Source organism: Lontra canadensis, unplaced genomic scaffold (genome assembly GCF_010015895.1).
Source record: "Lontra canadensis isolate GAN:19392208 unplaced genomic scaffold, GSC_riverotter_1.0 scaffold38, whole genome shotgun sequence".
In the NCBI taxonomy this organism is placed as follows: domain Eukaryota; kingdom Metazoa; phylum Chordata; class Mammalia; order Carnivora; family Mustelidae; genus Lontra; species Lontra canadensis.
Window position 1 is genome coordinate 15,231,108 of NW_022631032.1, and position 20,283 is coordinate 15,251,390.

Below are 20,283 nucleotides of genomic sequence, written 5' to 3' on the forward strand. Positions count from 1 at the left end.
CACATATGCCCAGTCCAGTTGTTGGCCTTAAGTCCCCATCTCTGTGTGCTGGCCAGGATTAAATGGTACCCTAGAAATAAGGTGTTCCTGGCTAGGGATAAAAGAAGGTTCTAGCTCCCAGTCATCTGGTTGAAAGCATGCATAGTGCCTTCAATGATAATTTGAGATTCCCTCTTTAACAAGGAATACTCTGGGTATAGGAGGGCAGCCCCCTAGCCACAGGTGGTATCTGGTCTAGAAGCTACTTACTCCATTTCCTAAATTTCTTTGAGATTCCTTAAGCTGACAAGAATGAATGCAAATTCCAGAATGACACACCAACCTTTACAAGGTTGAAGAAGTCATTAAGGCAACAGTCTCCCCAACTCCATGCACAGAACTCTGACCCCACCATCCCCCTCATTTTACCCTTCAGGACCACCTACTCCTGCCTACCACTTCTCCTCAGTGGCAGCTTCCAGCATGCAGAAGCCCTGAGCAGCCTTCACCCTCACAAGTTAGGAATGGCCTGATTAAGGAACTTTATATATACTTCAAGTCCAAGGTCCTACCTACCTCAACCTCTTTGCACTTGCTTTTCCGTTTGCCATAGAAAGCTCTTCCCCACCCCATATTCTCAAGTCTTGCTCCTTCCTGAAAATGTGACATCCTAGGTTTTCCTTCTATGATCATCCCACCTCAATTTCTATGCCCTTCCAATTTGCTCTCTCTCTCCTTACCTCCTCCCTGGTTTGGTTTTCTTCTTACAGCTGTCACCATGTAACATACTATATATCTTTCTTTTTTTATTTGGCTTATTGTCCCCTTTTCTCCCACTAAAAAGTATGCTTCAGCAGAAAGAGATTTTTGTTTTGCTTACTGATCTACCCTTAGTGTGTAAGATAATGCTTGAAGTATGCACAATAGATCCTCAATGAACATTTGTTGAATGCATGGACTTCTTCCAGCTGCAGGAAAGCAGGGATCCCAGGAAGGTTGTTTAACCTCTATATCAGAAGTGAGATAGCACAGGCTCCTGTTTGCTCACTGGTCATACAGATGCTTAAAAGAGCTAAAGCTAAGCTTCTCAACCCTAGCTGAGTGTCAGAATCCCCTGAGGAGCTTGAAAGAGACTCAGCTACCCCAGCGACTCTGTGACTTCAGTGGTAACAAGGTATGCCAGGGATTTTTGTGAAACAAGGGTCGGGGGTAGAGACTCACTTCCTGATGAGGTCTGTTAGGGTGTTTGGCTATACACACCAGGAAGACTGGCTAACATGAGCAAACAGGAATCTGTTAGGTGGCTGTGGGCATCTGAGGATCTCCCTGAGACGCACACGGGTAGGAGGAGCAACCCCTACCATGGCTTACCTTCCTCCAGCCTGCCCACCATTTCTCTGTCCTTGTCGCGCGTGCTTGGGCTCCAAGCAGCATTTGGTTGACCAAACTCAGGTAACACTTCCACCTCCAGCCTGTCCTCCAAAAGTAAGAGGGAAGGGAAACATAAGTCAAGCCACATGTGTGATTTTAAATTTTCTGATGCCACATTAAAAAAAGTGAAAAGCAACATGTGAAGTTAATTTTAAAAATATATTTTATTTGACCTAATATATCCACATATTACCATTTCAACATGTAATCAACATTAAAAAATTATCAAGATATTTTATGCTTTTCCCCCCACAATCTCTACAGTATGTTTTATACCTATGACACATCTCAACTGGGAGGCTAAATTTTCATTGGCAGTATATGAACTATAAAAAGTTAACTGTAAGTTTCAAAAAGTTTACAGTTGAAAAAGTATTTTCATATATTCAAATTGCTCCAAACATACTTAATTTTTTTCAAAAACCAAATTGAGCATCAGTTTTTAAATTTAAGTCAGTTAGAGGGAGGCCCAAGATGGTGGCATAGGAAGATCCTGAACTCACCTCCTCACATGGACACACCAAATCTACAGCCACATATGGATCATCTCCCTCTGAAAAAGATCTGCAAAAATAGATGAACTGCTGTCTACAACAGAGGATAGAAGGACCACATCAAGATGGGTAAGAGAAGCAGAAACATGGTTGCCAAAAACAACAATGCACAAACCCCCCTTCCCAGTGTGGTGGACCACAAGAGGGTGGGATCTCACCAGAGAGGCACTTCTCCTGGAGGAGAGGAGTGAGTGGTTGGTGCCCCACACTGGGGACCCCAGAAAGGTAAGTCCCAGAACATCTGAGTTGGAAAGCCAATGGGCCTGACTTCTTGGGGTCCCAAAGTGCTAGAGGAAACTGAGATTCCTCTCTTAGAGGGCTCACATGCAGTTTCACTCACTCTAGACCCAGTGGGAAAAAAAAAAAAAAAGTTTAAAAGCACCTAGACTGTATGTGAGGGAGCTTCATTTACTAATGTGGGGGGCACTGGCTCGTGGAGCAGGAGACAGTTGAGACTCTCTCCAGAGACAGAAGCACTAGTGGACAGCACTGTTGCCCTCTCCATATAGCCTACTAGCACAGGCACATGAGCTGGACACACCCTCTCCCAAGGATGGGCAGGGGGAGTGGTCCTGGCACTGCTGACTCCAGTGAGTGCCAGCCATTGCAATGGACTCCCACTCCATGGCTGGGGCTAGTGTGTGTGAACGGTCAGGTTATTCTCCTACTCCCAGCCTAAAGCTGGCACAAATGTACAGACAAGCCACTCTCCTGCTACACTGCTGAAACACAGGCTGACACACAGTATTTTTCCTCTGCCTTTTTGAAGCCAGCAAGTATGACCCACCCCCTACATTCTCTAGCTGCCTTGCTAAAGCCCGCATGCTTCTGAAAGTCATAGAAGGGGATGCCCCTTGATTGCTTGACCCTGGTGGCCGAGAGGTGGCCTGGTGGCCAGAACGCCACAGGACTATTACAATTGGAAAGACAGTTGTTGGCAGTTTACAACCCCCAGGGTATTGCACAGACAGCAAACGGAAACACAACTCCAGTCTTCCTATAAAAAAAGAACAGGGACAGGCTGAAGGATTCCCATACATCTAGAGGCTAAGAAAGCACTCCCAGGGACACACCATCCTTGTGCAACCCTCAGCCGTGCTACAGCATGGTGAGAATTCTCAGGAGATTATACACTTGTCTGAAGTCTCAGTTTTTTGCAACTGTCACCCTAGAGACACCTCTGGATCTCTTAGTCTGGAAGTGAACGGGAATTACAATTGCCCCACAAGACTGTACATATTTGTATATTTTAAAAGCTGCTGCCTGAGGTCCGGCTTCCAATCAGCCTAAAACTAGGTGCTAAGATTCCTTTTCTTGGATCATTGACAGGTCTTGGTATACTCTCAATAATAGCGACATATCAAGAATAAATCAGGTGGTTTAGACAATTATATAGGTTCAAGAGACAACCAGGAGCTTGAACAAGGTTGAACAAGAAGGATCATCACACAAGGGCACTCCTTCAAGACTGAGAGAAGTAGCTGTTTTGACTAATACAAAGAAACAAACACAGAGAGTCAAATGAAATGAGGAAACAGAGATATGTTTCAAAGAAAAGAAAAAGACAAAAATATCAGAAAAAGACCTTAATAATATGGAGATAAATAATCTACCTAAAAGGAATTCAAAGTAAAGATCATACAGATGCCACCCAACTCAGGAGAAGGATGGAAGAACACAAATGAGAACTTCAACAAAGAGATAGAACACGTAAGTACTAAACAGAAGTCACAGAACTGAAAAGTACAACTGAACAGAATTGAACAGTGTATTTACACTGGAGGGGTTCAAGAGCAGACTAGATGAAGCAGAAGAATGGATCAGCAAATAGGAAAACAGAGCAGTATAACTCACACTAAACAGAGCAGCAAAAAGAAAAAAGGATTTTTAAATTTTTAAAAAGATTTCTTTATTTTTGAGAGAGAGTGAGCATGCATGAGTGCGGTGGGGAGGAACAGAGGGAGAGGGAGAGAACGTTCTCAGCAGATTGCACTGAGCATAGTCTCGTGACCCTGAGGTTATGACCTGAGCCAAAACCAAGATTCTACACTGTGCCACCCAGGTGCCTTGAGAAAAAAGAATTTTTTAAAAAGTGAAATTGAAGGAGGCACCTGGGTGGTTCAGTGGGTTAAAGCCTCTGCCTTCGGCTCAGGTCATGATCCCAGGGTCCTAGGATCAAGCCCCATATCGGGCTCTCTGCTCAGGAGGGAGCCTGCTTCCTCCTCTCTCTTCCTGCCTCTCTGCCTACTTGTAATCTCTGTCTGTCAAATAAATAAATAAAATCTTAAAAAAAAAAAAGTGAAATTGAAGATAGTTTAAGGGATCTGTGGAACAAAATCAAGGAAAATAACAGGGGTTCCAGAAGGAAAAGAGAAAGAAAAAGGGGCAGAAAACTAAAGAAATAATGTCTGAAAACTTCCCTAACTTAGGGAAGCAAACAGACAACCAGGTCCAGGAAGACCAGAGAATTCCAAATAAGATGAACCCAAAGACAGCCACATTATAAGTAAAAATAAGACACATTAGGGTACGTAGGTGGCTCAATCAGTTGTGTCTGCCTTCAGCTCAAGTCACGATCTCAGGGTTCTAGAATCAAGCCCCACATCAGGCTTCCTGTTTAGCAGGGAGTCTGCTTCTCTCTCTCTCTTTCCCTCTGCCCCTCCCCACTGCTTGTTCTCTCTCTCAAATAAAAGAAAGTTTTAAAAGACATAAAATGTCAAAAATTAAAGATAGAGAATCTTAAAAGAAGCAAGAGAAAAACATTTTTTTACATACAAAGAAAATCCTATAAAGTATGAGCAGATTTCTCAGCAGAAATTTTGCAAGCCAGAAGAAAGTGGCATGACAGAGTACTAAAAGGAAAAACTGTACAACCCAGAATATTCTCCCCAGCAAGTTTATAATTTAGACTACAAGGAGGTACAAAGAATTTTACAGAAAAACAAAAACTATGGGGCACCTGGGTGGCTCAATTAGTTAAGGGTTGGACTCTTGATTCCAGTTCAGGTCATGATCTTAGGGTCATGAGACTGAGTAAGCCCTGCTTTGGGCTCCATGCCTGGTGCCGAGTCTGCTTGAGATTCTCACTCTCCCTCTGCTCCCCACCTCTAAAATAAATAAATAAATAAAATATTTTTAAAAAACAAAACAAAATTAAAAACTAAAGGATTCATCACTACTAAATCAGCCTTACAAGAAATATTAAGTGGATTTCTTTAAGCTGAAAAGAAATGCCACTATTTAATAACAGGAAAACATATAAAGACAAAACTTTCACTGCAAAGGTAAATAGTAAAGATAGTGGATTAATCACTTATAAAGTTATTAATATGGTTAAAAGACAAACTTAATTAAATCAACTAAAATTACAATAATTAGTTAAAGGATATATTTAAAAAGCTGTAAAAAGTGACATCAAAACAAAATTTAGGGGGACTAAAAATGTAGAGTTTTGGGGTGTGTTCAAATATGTTACCATACCTTAAAATAAGACGATTATATACATAGGATGATATATGTGAATCCCATGGTAACCACAAAGCAGAAACATATTGTATATACACAAAAGAAAATGAGAAAGGAATCTAAACAGAACACTAAGGAAAGTTGTCAAACCACAAAGAGAAAAAGGAAAAAAAAGGTATGGCGAGAAACTATAAAAATAGCGAGAGCGCTGCCTGGGTGACTCAGTGGGTTAAGCCTCTGCCTTCAGCACAGGTCATGATCTCAGGGTCCTGGGATCGAGTCCCACATCGGGCTCTCTGCTAGGCGGGGAGCCTGCTTCCTCCTCTCTCTCTCTCTCTACTTGTGATCTCTCTCTGTCAAATAAATAAAATCTTAAAAAAAAATAGCGAGAAAACATTTAATAAAATAACAGTAGTACATACCTAACAATAATTACTTAAACAGTTGGTGGGAAGATGGCAGAGTAGGAGGATACTAAGTGTTATGCCCCAATAATGGGTCCGTGATTAAAGGAGAGAGACTGATACAAAGCGAAGGTCAAGCAAAGCTTTATTTCGCGCCAAGCATCAAAAATCTAACCGAACGTTCGGGAACGCACCTCTTACAAAAGAAGGCGACCCTTCTCTGTTTCACAGACTAGCTTTTAAGGGCAAAGGCCATGCGGTCGGGCCTGGCCACGCACAGGTGGCCAATGAGATTGTAACACACAGAGGAAACTCCACAGTGATGTTACGTGACCAACTGAGTTACAATTGACCCTAGTAGACATTTGAACCAGCCTATTACACCTTGACTGGGATTGGCGCCCAAAGGGCGGGGCCCATACTCCTTGGTAACCAGGGAGACAGTATGCATCCCCCCACTGATCGGATGTCTCCACCTGGCCAGACCCACCTTTGTATCTGGGCTTTGTTACCTGAAGCTGGTTTCGGGACTTGTCTCCAAGTAAATCCCCTGGGGGAAGGGGAGCAGGGACAGTTTCTAAATAGGTCCTTACACTAAGCACACCTCATCCCACACACATGTCTAGATAACAGCCACATCAGTATACCCAGTCTAGAAAATGACCCAAAGACTGGCAGAACAGGGGCGCCTGGGTGGCTCAGTGGGTTAAAGCCTCTGCCTTCAGCTCAGGTCATGATCTGTGATCCCAGGGTCCTGGGATCGAGCCCCCGCATTGGGCTCTCTGCTCAGCGGGGAGCCTGCTTCCCCCTGTCTCTCTGCCTGCCTCTCTGCCTTATCTGTCAAATAAATAAAATCTTTATAAAAAAAAAAAAAAAAGGACTGGCAGAACAGACTTTCCACAACTAATCATAGAAAGGAGGCCATATCAAAAACTGTAGGACTGGTCAGGAACCAAACTCCCAGCAAGAATAACCACAAACAGAGGGACAGACAGTACAAGCATAGAGCAGGGAGAGAAGACCCTACACCAGGCAGCTCAGGCACAGAGGACCTGCACTGAGAAGTCCCCATACTATTTGGGTTTGAAAACCAGTCAGGCTTAAGTTTTTTGTTTTTTGTTTTTTACAACCAGCAGGACTTTACTCTGGGTACTTTAAAATCAGTGAACTTGCTTCTGGCAGAGCCAGTGGGCAATAGGAAACTGAGTCCCCACCACCACCACCACATACACCTTAAAGAAACTGCATAACAAACAACAATGCACCAAGATACAGGATAGAAGCAGCACTTTGAAAAACACCTGGCTTATTCACAAAAGAGATTTATTTACTTATCTCAGAACTGGTGCTGGGGGCAGGGGCAGGGATCTTTAGGAGACTTCACTATGAACAAAAGAGCTGGTGACACTTCTCTGCCCTACATCCTTCCCAAGCCTAGATAGCTGGACATCTGTAGGAACCAGGATGAACACTCTGCCATGCTAACACCCCGCAACCTGCCCCTGCATCCTCCTGCAGCTCTGCCCCATCCCACCCCCGCCCCCACCCCAACTAGGCAGGAGTCCCTCCAACGTGGCACCTGTTGTGTCTCATCCTTCAAGCTGTTCTGGGAGGGGACCAGCAACATTCCAAAGTGTCTCCATTTTACCAGTTTGACTGCAGTCACAACAGTTGAACCTTCTGCCACAAAAATAAGTCTCAATAAATGCAAAAAGACTGAAATCATATCATGCATCTTTTCAGACCACGAAAGTATGAAATTAGACCACCACAGAAATACAAAGGATTATATGGCAATATGAAAAATTATATGCCAACAGATTAGACAAACTAAAAGAAATGGATAAATTTGGGGCGCCTGGGTGGCTCAGTGGGTTAAAGCCTCTGCTTTCGGCTCAGGTCATGATCCCAGGGTCCTGGGATCGAGCCCCACATCGGGCTCTCTGCTTGGTAGGGAGCATTCTTCCCCCTCTCTCTCTGCCTGCCTCTCTGCCTACTTATGATCTCTCTCTCTCTCTCTGTGTCAAAAAATAAATTAAAAATCTTTAAAAAAAAAAAAAAGAAAGAAATGGATAAATTCCGAGAAACATGTCACTTTCCAAACCTGATTCAAGAAGAAATAGAAAATTTGAACAGACAGATACTGGCAATGAAATTGAATCACTTATCAAAAAACTCCTAACAAACCAAAGTCCAGAATCAGCTTCACAGGGGAATTCTACCAAACGTTTAAAGAAGGGTTAATACCAGGCGCCTGGGTGGCTCAGTGGGTTAAGCCTCTGCCTTCAGCTCAGGTCATGATCTCAGGGTCCTGGGATCGAGCCCTGCATGGGCTCTCTGCTGAGCGGGGAGTCTGCTTCCCCCTCTCTCTCTCTGCCTGCCTCTCTGCCTACTTGTGATCTCTCTCTCTCTCTCTCCGTCAAATAAATAAATAAAATCTTAAAAAAAAAATAGGGTTAATACCTTTCTTTCTCAAACTAGTCCAAAAAAACAGAAGAGGAAGGGGCACTTCCAAATTCATTCTATGAGCCAGCATTACCCTGATACAAAACCAGATAAAGATACCCACAAAAGATGAAATACAGGCCAATATCTCTGATGAACACAGATGTAAAAATTCTTAACAAATATTAGCTAACAGAATCCAACAATATATTAAAAAAATCACTCACCACAGTCAAGTGGGTTTTATTCCTGGGATGCAAGCATGGTTCGATAATTGCAAATCAATCAATGTGATACATCACATCAACAAGAGAAAGGATAAAACCATATGATCATTTCAATAGATACATCTCAAATACAGAAAAAGCATTCATGATAAAAACTCTCAACAAAATAGGTTTAGAGGGAACATACTTCAACAAATAAGGCCATATATGAAAAACCCACAGCAAACATCATACTCAATGGTGAAAAACTGAGAGCTTTTCCCCTATGATAAGGAACAAGACAAGGATGTCCACTCTTATAACTTTTATTCCACATAGTACTGGAAGTCCTTGCCACAGCAATCAGAAAATAAGAAGAAACAAAAGGCATCCAAATTGGTAAGGAAGAAGTAGAACTTTCACTATTTGCAGATATAGAAAACCCTGAAAACCTCCACCAAAAAACTAGTAGAAATGGTAAATGAATTCAGTAAGGTCACAGGATAAAAACATCAATATACAGAAATCTATTGTATTTATATAACTAAAATGAAGTAGAAGAAAGAGAAATTAAGCAAATAATCCCATTTACAATTGCACCAAAAATAAATACTTAGAAATAAACTTCACCAAGGAGGTGAAAGACTTGTACACTGAAAACTTAAAACACTGATGAAAGAAATTGAAGTCAATACAAACAAACGGAAAGATACTCCATGCTCATTGATTGGCAGAATTAAGATTGTTAAAATATCTATACTACCCAAAGCGATCTAAAGATTCCATACAATCCCTACCAAAATTCCAGTGGCATATTTCACAGAACTTGAGCAAATAATTCTGCCACTATTATGGAGCCACCAAAGATCCCGAATGGCCAAAATAAAGAACAAAACTGAAGGCATCATGCTCCCTGATTTCAAACTATACTACAAAGCTACAGTAATTAAAAACAGATGGCATTAAAAAAAAAAAGCAACATAGATCAATGGAACAAAACAGTCCAGAAATAATCCCTGTATATATGGTCAATTAGTTTATGACAAAGGAGGCAAGAATATACAAATTTTGGACCTAAATCCAAAAGCCAGGGAAATAAAATAAAAAATAAACTACTGGGACTATATCAAACTAAAAAGCTTCTGCACAACAAAGGAAACAATCAACAAAACAAAAAGGCAACCTCTTGAATGGGAGAAGATATTTGCAAATTATATGTCCAAGAAGGTGTTACTATCTGAAATATATAAGAACACACACAACTCAATAACAACAACAACAAATCCACTTTACAAATGAGTGTTGGACCTGAGCATTTTTCCAAAAAAGACATACACAGCCAATAGACACATGAGAAGATGCTCAATATCACTCATCATCAGGAAAATGCAAATCAAAGCCTTAGAGCGATATAACCTTAACCTGTCAGAATGGCTAAAATGAAAAAGACAAGGAACAATTGTTGGCAAGGATGTGGAGAAAAGGGAATCATTGTACACTGCTGGTGAGAATGTAAACTGATGCACCCACTGTTGAAAACAGTATGGAGGTTCCTCAAAAAATTAAAAGTAGATATACCATATGATCCACTAATTTCACTACTAAGTATTTACCCAAAGAAAACAAAAACACTAATTGGAAACCCACAGAATGGGAGAAGATATTTGCAAATGACAGTACAGACAAAAGGCTGATGATACCCAGGATCTATAAAGAACTTCTCAAACTCAACACACACAAAACAGATAATCATGTCAAAAAATGGGCAGAAGACATGAACAGACACTTCTCCAATGAAGACATACAAATGGCTATCAGACATATGAAAAAATGTTCATCATCACTAACCATCAGGGAGATACAAATTAAAACCACATTGAGATACCGCCTTACACCAGTTAGAATGGCCAAAATTAGCAAGACAGGAAACAACATGTGTTGGAGAGGATGTGGAGAAAGGGGAACCCTCTTACACTGTTGGTGGGAATGCAAGTTGGTGCAGCCACTTTGGAGAACAGTGTGGAGATGCCTCAAGAAATTAAAAATAGAGCTTCCCTATGACCCTGCAATTGCACTACTGGGTATTTACCCCAAAGATACAGATGTAGTGAAAAGAAGGGCCATCTGTACCCCAATGTTCATAGCAGCAATGGCCATGGTTGCCAAACTGTGGAAAGAACCAAGATGCCCTTCAATGGATGAATGGGTAAGGAAGATGTGGTCCATATACACTACGGAGTATTATGCCTCCATCAGAAAGGATGAATACCCAACTTTTGTATCAACATGGACAGGACTGGAAGAGATTATGCTGAGTGAAATAAGTCAAGCAGAGAGAGTCAATTATCATATGGTTTCACTTATTTGTGGAGCATAACAAATAACACGGAGGACATGGGGAGATGGAGAGAAGGGAGTTGAGGGAAATTGGAGGAGGAGATGAACCAGGAGAGACTATGGACTCTGAAAAACAGTCTGAGGTGTTTGAAGGGGAGGGGGGTGGGAGGTCCAGATCAACACGGACCCGTTGGCCTGGGCAGTCTACCTTCCTCCTTCGGTTGAAGTTAGATTTAAATTCTAAATCCCTTTGAAACCTTTCTACAAGAAACCTCCTTCCAATCCTTCAAGACAGCTGGACTAGGGACACCTGGGTGGCTCTGTTGGTTAAGCATCTGCTTTTGGCTCAGGTCATGAGCCCAGGGTCCTGGGATCGAGACTCAGAAGGGCCTCTCTGCTCAGATGGAAGTCTGCTTCTCCCTCTCCCTCTGCTCATGCTCTTTGTCTCAAATAAATAAAATCTTAAAAATAAATAAATAATTTATTTAAGGGAGAGAGAGAGGAGGGGCAGAGGGAGAGGGAGAGAGTCTCAAGCAGACTCTGCATTGAACATAGAACCCAAAGCAGGGCTCATCTCAACGACCCTGAAATCATGACCTGAGCCGAAACCAAGAGTTGGACGCTTAACTGAGTGTGCCATCCAGGTACCCCTCTCTTCTTAACCTATCTTTTGCTGACAAAATTTGAGACAAAAACCATTCAGAAGAAAAGAAGAGAAGCAGAAATAGCTATTCATGGAGGTGCTAACATTTTGCCAGAAGTGGAGCAAGAATGTTAAGGGACTTAAGATATTTCCTTCCTATTCATTGTTAGCTTTGCTGCCCATGATTCTTTAAAGTGTATTGAATCAAAAAGATTTCTTATTTATATCTAGTTGAAACAACACAATATTAGACCATCTGGAATTGAAAGAACTCTCGATTAATCGTAGAGCTGAGACAGAGGACACCTGCAATTGTGGGCAGCTCTGCTGGCCCTTCCTGGGCACCCACGGGGGATGTCCTTGTTCTTAGGAGGTGTTCATCCAGCTGACAGGTCGCTCAACCCTAACCCCCAACCATCTGTTCTGGTTAGGGCCAGATTTTTATCTACCACACAACCTTGAGAAGATTAACTGGTATGTAGATAATAAAAAGGTACTTTCAAAAATTTCTCTTTTTAGAGTCCATTTCCACCATAGAAAGCCGAGGACAGTATGCAGGATGAGTCTGAAGCAAGGTCAAATGAAGAATCTACAAGTGAAGCAAGATAACAGGTGGGATTTCTGCTTATTTGGGGACACTAACTCCAGCCCCAAGCCTCACTGGGTCAGATTCTGAAAAACTGGCATTGTCGAATATACCTAGAAGTCGGAGAGACTGGCCTGGAGCAGGAATTTGTAATTTTGGAAACTAGCCCACACAGCACTAATTCAGACACAGCCCGTGACTTTACTAATGTCAATTGGTAAAGGTTGCTGTTGGACGTTAACATCCATTTTGTACCATGTGGATTTGGGCTATTATTTATTTTTAATCATAAAAAAGAACTAATTTATACAAGTACAGTTTAATTCATTCACCAAATACCACTTATTGAGTGCCCGTTATGTTCTACGTACACTGCTACGTTCTGGAAGATCCACAGATGAACAAGACAGACATGATCTCTGTACTCAGAAAACGTACTTCCTGTAGAGAGATGGTCAATTAAACAAAATGCTTTCCTTTGAGGAGTCCACCAACTCTGGCAGATGGGAAGAAGAGAAGGTGCGAGGAGGACAGAAAAATGTTCTGGGTGGAACCATGTGTGTGAAGGTCTGAGAGAACAGGCTGGCGAATTCTAAAAACTCAGAATTTCCCTATTTTCAAAAAGGATGCAGAGACAGTGGCAGAGATGACCACAGAGGGCCTTGTAATCCAAGAGGAGGCACTGGACTTGGTCCTGCAAGCAGTGAGGAGCCATGGAAGGGCATTAAGCACGGGACTGAAAAGACTGTACCTGAGTTTTAGAACTATTACTCCATGAAGAATGGATTGGATTCAGACTATGCTGGAAGTAAGGACAGGAGTTGGGGTCCTGATGCACTGATGCAGGGAAGACAGGTGAGAGGCATACACAGTGGTGGAGACAGAGTGACCATACTTTGTACGGATACTCAAGATACAGAAGCAACAAACAGAATTAAATGAAAGTGGTGAGGTGAAGGACAGGCTAAAAGTCAAGGATGATGCTTGTGGCTCTGGCAAGGCAACTGGCTAGATCCCAAGGTTCACTCAATTTTACTTAATAGATTTTATAGTTTTATTTCTCACTTTAAACCTTTGATGCAGCTGGGATATATGTGCATGAAGATGATGGGGTAGGGACTCATTATATAGATCCTTTTCTAGATAGGGTGGGGCCTATACATAACAGCTGGCCCGTTTGCTTGATGGATCCATTTCTCCACTCACTCAAGTACACACGTCTTTGTCCCGAGCTAGTTGTCATATACTTGGACTGATTTTCAAGACTGCTTCTGTTTACCTTTTGTTCACAATGCCTATTTCAGTTATTTTCTATAGCTGTAAGATCTGGTTGAGTAATTCCTTATCCATTTCTTTCACATGTTTTTATAGCATTCTCCCAAAAAAGCCATAAAATTATTTTATTGGGACTTGAGATTGCATTGAGTTTACTTTGGGGTCAACTGACATCTCTATGATTTTGAATCATCCTACCAGGAAGAAGACGCATCTGTCTATTCAAGAATTCCTTTATGTCACTCAGTAGAGGGCCAAACTCCATATAAATCTAGCATAGTTCATATTAAGGTTGTCCCTAACTATTTTGTGTTTCTTTTTGTCATGGCAGATAATATTTTTTCTATTATATTTCCCATACGTTGTATGTAAAAAAGCTTTTTTTAAAGCTTTGGTTTTGCTAATTTTAAATTTCCCCTAAGTTGTATTAATTTTTTAAAATTTAGCTTTTAATAAAAAGTGTCTATGTCTGAGTTCAAGAGTTCAAGCACCATTCAAAGCTAGCTATTAAAAAAAAAAAGCTAGTTATGAAGCACAATGCTTCCTCCTTCCCACCCTCCAATATGCTCATCTCCCAGTCCCATGGCCAACCACTTAAAAACTTTTAATTGATAAGCATGGTTATCTGCTTCCAAATAATGCAATTACACTACTTCTTATCTCCCAGGTTTTTTTGAAAAACTTTCACACCTTCAGAAAAGTTATATGACAAGTATAACGAATACCCGTATACCCTCACCTAGATTCACATTTGCATTCCTCTCTCTCTGCTATTTGAGTTAGTTGCAGACATCGTGGCACTTCTCCATAACACACTGATTACATTTGGGAAATGCGACCTTGACAGAACACTACTATTCATCTATAGTCTGTTATATTGTTACCCCTTACTTTATTTATTTATTTTACCTTTTGCCATCATCTTTTGATTTCTGCACTTGGAAGATTCAATTGTCTTTTGTCTTCTCTCCCCACCAAACATCCACCAGTCTCTCACTCACATCCTGTTCTTTTATTCTCCCTATATAACCATATTAGCATTGTCATTAGGGAAGTACTGGTCAGAACCTCACAGCACCACGTGGCCCCACGGAGATTGTTCTGCCCTTTGACTCTTCGAGAACCCCCTCCCTCAGGTATGTCAGTCTCTTTTCCTCTCAGGATGCTGAGCCGAAACTATGAGCTTCATCTTCTAGAAGAGTTTGTTCCCAGAGTCTCTTGAACTGCTCTGGTCTGGACTGGTCATGGTCAGCTGCTAGCTCTTGTCTTGATTTAGCATCTCTTCACCACCTTTTGGAGAATCCCTCCTTCCTTTCTTGGTTACCCCACTCAGGGGGAGAACATCATCATTCAGTAGGTTCTTGTAACACATTCGTGGGAAGTAAATCTGAGACCTGGTGTTTCAAGTCTAAATGTTGTCCCCTCACTTCACTGGGAGTTTGGCTGACTCCAGAATCCGAGGCTGGGAAATTATTTTTCCCTTAACTTTTGAAGGCATCACCCCTTTGTCTTTTAACATTCAGTGTTGAGCAATCTAGTGCTATTCCGATTTTTGCTCCTTTCTAAGAAATGTTCTCTCCTTCTCCTGCCACACCCTGGAAATTTATAAGAACTTCTTGGTTCTGTATTGTAAAATTTCACAATGACGTGCTTCTGTAAGGGTTTATTTTCATCTGTTGGACTTGGTACTTAGTGGCATACTCCTCCTTTCTGGGAATGCTTTGGAATTTCTTATTTTGTTCTCCACCCATCTTAGCTCAAGCTGCTATAACAAAATACCATAAACTGGTTGGCTCAATTTTCACAGTTTTGAAAGCTTGAAGTCCAAGATCAAGGCACCAGCAGATTGGGCAGCTAGGGAGGGCCCTGTTTCTGGTTTCTCAGTGCTGCTTCCTCACTGTGTTCTCACATGGCAGAAAGATCTTGAGAGAGCTCTCTGGGGTCCCTTTACAAGGGCACCCTCACAACCTTATCACTTCCCAAGTACCTTGGGGGTTTAGGATTTCATAGGAATTGGGGAGGAGAGACACAAATCCAGAACATCTCCCTTTCAAAACTCTTTCTGGATCCACTTTTTTTTTGGGATAATGGGCCTCCTAGGCTGGGCCTCCCCTACTTTAACTGTCTCCTGTTTTTCCATCTCTTTCTGTTTATTCTGCTTAAGGGAATTTCTTCAATGTTATCTCTCAGTGTCTTCCATTGTTTCTCATTTCTGCTGTTTGGTATTTTTTTGTAAGACCAGATTTTAATTCTCTGGAAAAAAAATTTTTTTTAAGTGGCATCCTGTTGTTTTGTGCATGCAATGTTGATCTCTAAAGGTATTAAATATGATACCTTTCTTTTCCAATGTTCTTTTCTTCCTTTATTGTTTTCTACAAATTACCCTTTTCCTTCCTGTTTTGGCCTTGTTCACGCTTAAAATCCCGACTGGAGGTATACACTTGTTGGTATCCAAGCTTAGGTTTGACTTCAAAGGTTTTCCATCAGGCTAAGCTGCTTTAGGAATGTCCTGGGTATATGAAGGGTGGGGTATCCTTCAACTCTGTAGCAACTGATAACGTTTCCTGCTCTAAACTCAGGACGTGCATAAATATTCTGAATTCCTCTTGATCACTCAGGGCTGACAAGACAGTGTCTGGCCAACTCTCACATTTAAAGCCAGGAAACATGCTCCATTTCCTCTCTTGGAATGCTGGGAAACTGGACAGATGTACACGGAGGGCTGTTCTGAGTCCTGTAAAATATTCAAGGGTGAGAGTGGGGTTTGAGCTTAAGTTCTAGTTGAAGTAACTTCAGTGCATTTACACACAACTAAATATTTGCAGAATTACATCCATATGACCTTTCTTTTTGAAGACAAATGACTCATTCCCTCACTGACTCAAGTCACATTTTCATCAACTTTTCCATGAAATAGAGAAATTGAGGACATGGGATTCCTCTTTTCCTGCCCACAGATACTGCCATTTGGCAAAGGCCAGGGAATGAGCCGAATGTTCCTCGCAGACGTTTGATTTTACATATACTGTCACTGACATATAACCAAAAACTCTTTATATATACTAACCACACAATCTTGTTAAATAAACCATATACCTTTTCCATGTTAAAAGATGTAAGCGTAAACATTGATTCTTATTTATATATGTAACTCGGTTACATATATAAATAAGAACATTTATATATGTAACTCGAACACTCGGTCCCTGAGACTTTCCATGAACAGTTCTGGGACCTTTCTTTTCTCTTACAAAGTCATTTTCCTAAATGGGGGGGGCTTTGTAAAAATGGTGAATATGTACACGTCTTTGGTAAGCTTGGTGGAAAAATAAACTTTTAAACTGGCTACCCTACTTCCTGTATTCATGGGCCCTGGAACCCATAGTAAACTGCTCTTGCCTTTTACTCTTTTCAATCTGGAAGTCAGGGGATGGTCAACAACCCAGATGTCAATTTTTTTTGCTCTAAATGCTAAGTAACATATTAAAGATATGTAGTAAAAAAAAAAAAATAGCAATAGGAAAGCATTGATGACCAGGAGAGAGTCCACAGCGGAGGAAAGAGTGTTTCATGATAAGCCCAATTTGTGGCAAACAATATCGTACATAATTTTTTTTAAAGATTTTATTCATTTGACAGACAGAGATCACAAGTGGGCAGAGAGGTAGGCAGATAGAGAGGAAGGGAAGCAGGCTCCCTGCTGAGCAGAGAGCCCGATGTAGGGCTCAATCCCAGGACCCTGAGATCATGACCTAAGCCGAAGGCAGAGGCTTAAACCCACTGAGCCACCCGGGCGCCCCTATCGTACATGATTCTTAGAAGCGATCTAGCTCTGGGCTTTTTAACTGGAATTAGAGTGGGACTGAGTTCTCTAATATTTAAAAAAATATGTGCTTTTGTACACTTTTGCCTAGAGGGCTTACATTATCTTTCATCAGATTCCTAGCAGTGAAATATTTCCTGACTGACCAACTCAGACATTTTATAGAAGAAATTGATGCCCAAGGTCAAAGACCTAAGCAGGGCAGATTCTGCCTGCCACGCCAGCGACTTCCCTGATGCCATCCAGGAGGCTGGCGCCCTATCAGGGGTTTACATCCGTTGCTTGTTAGTGACAAAACAGCAGGGTAAGGGAGGCATTAATGACCTCATTTAAAGATGAGAGGTCACACAGTGAGGGCAGGACTGCAGCCTGATGGCCCCAACTTGCTCCAGGACAACTGGTAGCCTCTCTCTTGCTCTCACTTCAACAGATTGGGTGACACAAAACCAAGACACAGACAGTTCAACTTCAAGTCCACACAACCTTTTGGGGTTGAAGTGAATGAGTATGGACTACTTAGAATTGACATCTAGACCCTTGGGCATCAGCGGTGATTCTGATATAATGTGGATAACTCAAAACTTTACACATGCTTTTTAAAATTTTTTAAATTTTATTTATTTATTGACAGAGATCACAAGCACGCTGAGGAGCAGGCAGAGAGAGAAAGGGAGGCAGGCTCCCCGCTGAGCAGAGAGCCTGAGGTGGGTTCGATCCCAGGACCCTGGGATCACGACCTGAGCCAAAGGCAGAGGCTTTAACCCACTGAGCCACCCAGGCAGCCCCCCCTTTTTTTTTTAAAGATTTTATTTATTCATTTGAGATGGAGACAGAGAGAACACAAGAACTGGGAGAGGCGGAGGGAGTGGGAGAAGCAGACTCCTGGCTGAGCTGGGAGCCCAACATGGGGCTCAATCCCAGAATCTGGAGATCATGACCTGAGCCAAAGGCAGATGCTTAACCATCTGAGTCACCCAGGCGCCCCTTAACACATACTTTCAATTAGCCCCAACAAACCTAGAAACGCATACTCGGTCCCTGGAGCCAGCCAGTTACTCAGTTCTAACTCAGTGTCCGTTTCAAGTTTTGGTGTGTGCTGTTGATCAGCAGAGCTGTCACTCCATGCCCTGCCATCTGGACTTTTGCTGGCCAAGGTTTTAGCTTTGGTGCTTCTTTTGGGAAGGGAAGCTGGAGACTGCTTGCTGCTGTCCCTCAGCCCTGCTACAAATCCACTTCCCAAGGAGTTCTGTATTTTCTAGCTTTTTCTTTCTTCTTTTTTTTTTAAAATATTTTATTTATTTATTTGACAGGCAGAGATTACAAGTAGGCAGAGAGGCAGGCAGAAAGAAGAGGAGGAAGCAGGCTCCACGCTGAGAGCCCGATGCGGGGCTTGATCCAGGACCCCGTGATCATGATCTGAGCCGAAGGCAGAGGCCTTAACCCACTGAGCCACCCAGGCACCCCTTTCTTTCTTTTTTTTAAATATTTTTTTTCTTTTTTTTTTAATTTTATTTTTAATAAACATATATTTTTTCCCCCAAGGGTACAGGTCTGTGAATCGCCAGGTTTACACACTTCACAGCACTCACTTATATAAAAATATTTTAAAGTAACCTCTATACCCAAAGTGAGACTCAAGCTTACAACCCCAAGATCAAGAATTGCACACTCTAGTGACTGAGCCAGCCAGCTGCCCCTCTAGTTTTTTCTAATCAACTAACTTCAAACTCTGAATTCTACATTTCATTTGAAGACAACGGGACTGGCTCAGCTATGTACATGGTCTGTGCTTCAGTCCGCAGATGGAACTTTTCATTGAACTCAGTTGTCAGGCATTCTTCTCAATTCAGAAGCAAATTTAAGTCACTTTCTCGGATTTGCCTCTTGGACCTCAGCTGCCTGTGCACAAGCAGTAGCTCAGGGAGAAAGATGTTTTCGTGGTAGGCAACAGGTGGATCTGCTGACTAAGACTGCAGCATCTCTGATGTTGGAGTCAAGATAGTTCCTTTTTCGTTAGGGATTACATAGCAACATGACTACTTCTAAAAATGACTAAAACATTACAAATTGTTTTATGTAGACCTTAAAGTCCTTGAAATTTGTTTTACCCTATTCCTGATCATAAACATAGGGAGAAAAATTGCTATTGACAATTGCTGACTTCAAGGCTCAGGATTATTTCCGCCACTGTTTGGCCCGAGGTTCTCAGAGTCCTCACAGCAGCTCTGCAAAGGATGGACTAACAATGATCAACCTGACCGTGTAGATAAGGAAACAAGCTGGAAGGAGTCTTCACATTCCTTGCTCACACTTCCTCGGGTCACTCGAAGGGAAGTGGTGGTTATTGTTTTTTAAGTAGTTTCTGCTCCCGGCATGGGGCTTGAACTCAGGACTTGGAGATCAAGAGTCACTTGCTCTACTCAGTGAGCCAGGTGCCCCAGAAGTGTAGCTTACCATACAGGACACCATGAGGTCCTGAAAATTCAAGCAGACCATTAAATTTCTGGTCAACAGGTTGCCAGAAATAGACTAAATTTATCTGTAACATTTTTTTCCTTTATCAAACTGCTCTTTCCAAAAACCTAGCTGAGCTTAGGTATTTAGAAACATTCCATCCTATAATGGAATTTAAGATAAGGAAAGGGATTACAGAATTTCTGGACTGAAAGGTGTTCTCCAGCCACCTGGTGATAATCCTCACCTTTACTGGTGAGGGCTTGTTCTCTGTGTTCGTCCCTTGCTCTGCTCCTCCACATGGGCTGAGTTACTTGTGTCTCTGAGTTTCACCACCTGTGACCACCTTCCCTGAGATAAACATAAATTGATCACACCCCACTGCTGTCTGTTTCCTAACACAGATCTCCTTCCTAAATCACAAGTAGGCTGGGATGCCCACACCTCCATCTGGCTCTCAGGATACTGCCCAACCGGCCACTCCCCGGGTTATAGGCTGGGTTCTCTTTCTCGACCCCTATACACCAACCATAACAGACAACTCCACTCCCTAGAGGTCCTCTATTTATTTTCTTGTCCCCGCGCTTGTGCTGTCTTGCTTTTATACCTGAGAACCGAGGCAAAATGCTCCATGTGTAGGTCTTAGGTAAACCCTCTACTCCAAAAGATTAAAACTCAGTT